Source organism: Alligator sinensis, unplaced genomic scaffold (assembly GCF_000455745.1).
Source record: "Alligator sinensis unplaced genomic scaffold, ASM45574v1 scaffold569_1, whole genome shotgun sequence".
In the NCBI taxonomy this organism is placed as follows: Eukaryota; Metazoa; Chordata; order Crocodylia; family Alligatoridae; genus Alligator; species Alligator sinensis.
Genome location: NW_005841914.1, coordinates 3,698,659 through 3,702,275, shown reverse-complemented (window position 1 = coordinate 3,702,275; position 3,617 = coordinate 3,698,659).

Sequence of the window (3,617 nt, the reverse complement as noted above, 5' to 3'; positions counted from 1 at the left end):
TACGTAAATAATTAGTTAATACATAAAGTACCAATAGTCAGTACTCAAAAGTGTGCTATAGTTCTTGTGTTTTACAGGACCAAAACTCCTTGTTCTTGTGGGTCAGGACTTACTCTGACAGCTCTTCATATCAGCTCTTAACAGCCATGTTCATCTTTTGATTGGTTTCTGAGGATGTAGAGGTGAAAGCCTCAGGATCAATGGAATGACACTTTTTGGCTGCTCATCCAAACCAATGAAAACCTCTCTAACCTATTGGTTCACCCACCTGTCTCCCTGGGATGGGTGTAGTGTCTGGTTCCCATGGCCTGCAATACAATAGACCAGACCGAAGGCTACTCACCCAAACTATTTAACATTTCATTGCAAACCTCCAAGTAATTACAATTCAAGCTGGTTTTCTTTTTCCATTTTCTTTTCCAAATTGCAAACTTTGAAAAGGGAAAAAAAAGCAATAAAAACAGTTCCCACAAATATCCCCCCCCCCCACACATAGATCATAGATCTAGCTCATACATAGAACATAGATGTGATCAAACATTCAAAATCCAGTCACAAAAATGAAATGATGAGAAAGGTCAAGGTTGGTTTGAAGTGTTTTCCCTTGTTTGATCAATGAGATTTAGAAATAAACAGTATAAAAGGCTAGCTGTTTATTTCTAATTCGCTGGCAGCAAATCTCTGGCCTGGTCATACATTTCTGCAAAGGAAGGAAAAGTGGAGTTAAATAAGAAAGCTGAGCCATGCAACTCTCATGTACTTTACTTACCTTGTGGCCAGTTTCCCAATTTTAACCAATATGGAAAAATATCAGCCAGAATCAGAATTTTTGAGCAATTAGATTGAACCCTGTCTCTGTCTCTTTTATTAGTTTTCTTTTCATTTGTTTGATGAGGAAACGGTGAAGGTCTTATGTTCTCTCTTGTACATGTATGAACAAACACATAAATGCCCAACTCCAAAGCTGAAAACCACCCATAAACTGTACGTTAAAAACCCCTGGAAAATAGCAAACAAACCAAAAAAAAGTGCAGTTTGCCATACTTATTATACTAAATCAGGCTTTCTTTTTCTCTGGCTTTTTTTCAAACAAATTTGAGAGGTGCACTTTGGTTTTGACATCTAAGGTGCTTTATCATCCTATAGCTACATTATAAACATTTCTGAACTTCTGTGCTGTCAGGGCCCCTTGGAGTGGCAATCATTTTTAGGAGAGCGCTTTGGGTGGTGAGAATGTCAATGGTTACTTGGTTATTACAGTTTTTATATCAATATTTTCCAGTCTTAGTGGTTGCGGGGGGAAAACGTGCAGATACAAAGAACCCCCCATTCCACTTGCTAGTCCCATTGTTAAAGCTCACATTAGCAACTGGGAATGGGTTTAGAGTCTGTTACAACTTGCAAATGTTTTACCATGGTAACGAGGAAGAAAGCAGAACTTCAGAGTGAAGGACAAACCTCCAAAGCTGCGGCTGAGCCTTTATAAGGCTTGCAAATGGTGTTGGAAAATGGCTACTGATTCTGGGGCCCTGAATCGGGGCACCTTAGGACCTGACAGACAGACATGCCAAGTACCTGCAGCTCCAATGACTTTAACTGAAAGGATGGCTATATGTTCAGCATCACTGAAAATCCAAGTTCAGACCTTACAAGCTGAGCTCCCCAGATCAGTGACATCTTTTGAATATATTGGACTTAGCTTCTGCAACAAACCAGGGACAGGTTCTGATGAACCACATGGATCTATTTTGTGTTTTCCCACGATCCGACCAGCTTTGATATTTGGACACATCCGGATTTTTTTTTTCCATTTGGGGAAGAGTCCTTTTAAAGTGAAAGGGCGTGTTTATTATATGGCAACTTTCATCTCCACAGATTTTCAAAGCACATTATAGGCTTGACTGGATCTTCTAAAACTTTCTTGCTTTCAGGTGCCCAGGCTCACCTTCTCTTTCTAGAAATTGCATTGCACTCAATCAGAAAACATTCTTGGAGGAAAAACCCGGCAATAACACATAGCAGTACTACCACAGTCATTTAGGACAGCTGCATCAAGCTGAACTTTAGTGAGGAAAATATAACTATCTAATATTGAGCTTAGTTAGGGCACCAAGGCTGATGCCTCTTTCACATAAAGCTAATGGGAATTTGGTCTCATCTGAAGAATGCTTCACACAGTGGGTTTAAATACATACCTTCCCTGGGGCTTTATTCAGCAGTGTAGCTGACAGAATAACTCAACTAATGAATCACGAATAACAATGGTGGGCTCAGTTCACTGCTATTTATGGGGTTATTTTAACCATTGTCCATTAATATTAGCCACCAGATATACAAACATCCATGAATTCTGAAGGTTTTATGAATTTCAGCACAGACAGTTATCCATCAATCAAAATGGTAATGCACCTACTATAAAAGAGGCAGAGTCAAACTGACTTACATGCTTAACGCTTACATTGCCAAACAGCACAAATCAAGACCTCCATTGGCTACCATTTTGTTCAACAGAAAACTGTCAACTAGAATGCCTGCATTGTTAGAAACCGATGTCAGAGTAACTGGGAAATTGTTGCGGGATGGAGAGACAGCCAAAAAGACTGTGGTTTGGGGTCCTTGAAGCTGCCACCTCTTCACGTAAATGATGGTGTACATATCAGTGATGGTTGCAAACAGCTGTAATATCCCAAGGGACAGCCCAGCTGTTATGGGAGTTTATTACCTTCTGGGGTCATAATGTGGAAAAAATATAGGCGATGACTTTTCCATCTTCAGAAGGGATAGACAGAGTGGGTAATGTATCGACCGTTTCGCATCGGAAAATTTTAGGCAACAACAGCAGGTTGACTTGGCAATGGTGCATCTGCCATATGGGAAATCCACCAGACTAGGTAACAGAGATGTTACCTGAGAGACTAACTGAACAGGGTCTTAGTTTAACTAATAAATTGGTTATATATTTGAAATTCTGTACTATGTTAATGTGTGTTAAGAGTTGTTGGGGAAGGAGAATGTGAGGAGCTGTTCCTTTTTAAGTGGGTTGGCATGACCCAGTTGGAATACGTGATGATTGACGGAGCACCCTAACACACAGTGGTGGCCGGTTAGATCTCAGACATGAAAGAAAGCAGAACTATGTCCCTCTCTGAATACCGCCAACAAACAGGAAAGAGCATTCCCTACCTATATGAATCATTGAGGCCTCTTCAAACTTTTTGCTAAAGAAGTCTCCAAAGATGCGACCCCATTTAGCTTAAGGCTATGGTTCTCGTTTTTTTTCGTACCAGTATCCTACTTCCATTTACCCATATGTGAAGGGCAGGATAGTCACAGTCCATGGTGCCTGGTTGACAACCCAGGATGAAGGATTCATGGCTTATGAGATTTAAGATAAAATCTGAAGGGTATTAGATTTGCCATTTAACAATGCCTACTATGAGAAATCTTTCATTGAATTTTTCATTGAATTTCAAGGGTCATGATAGTATAATGGCAGCAATTTAGGACTTTTTAGTGAGCATATGTGTGAGTATACAGAGAAACAACATTCTTTATTTCCTTCAAGTGTGGCAAGAACAATAAATATATAAAAAAAATATGCCCGGGTGCTTGTTGTC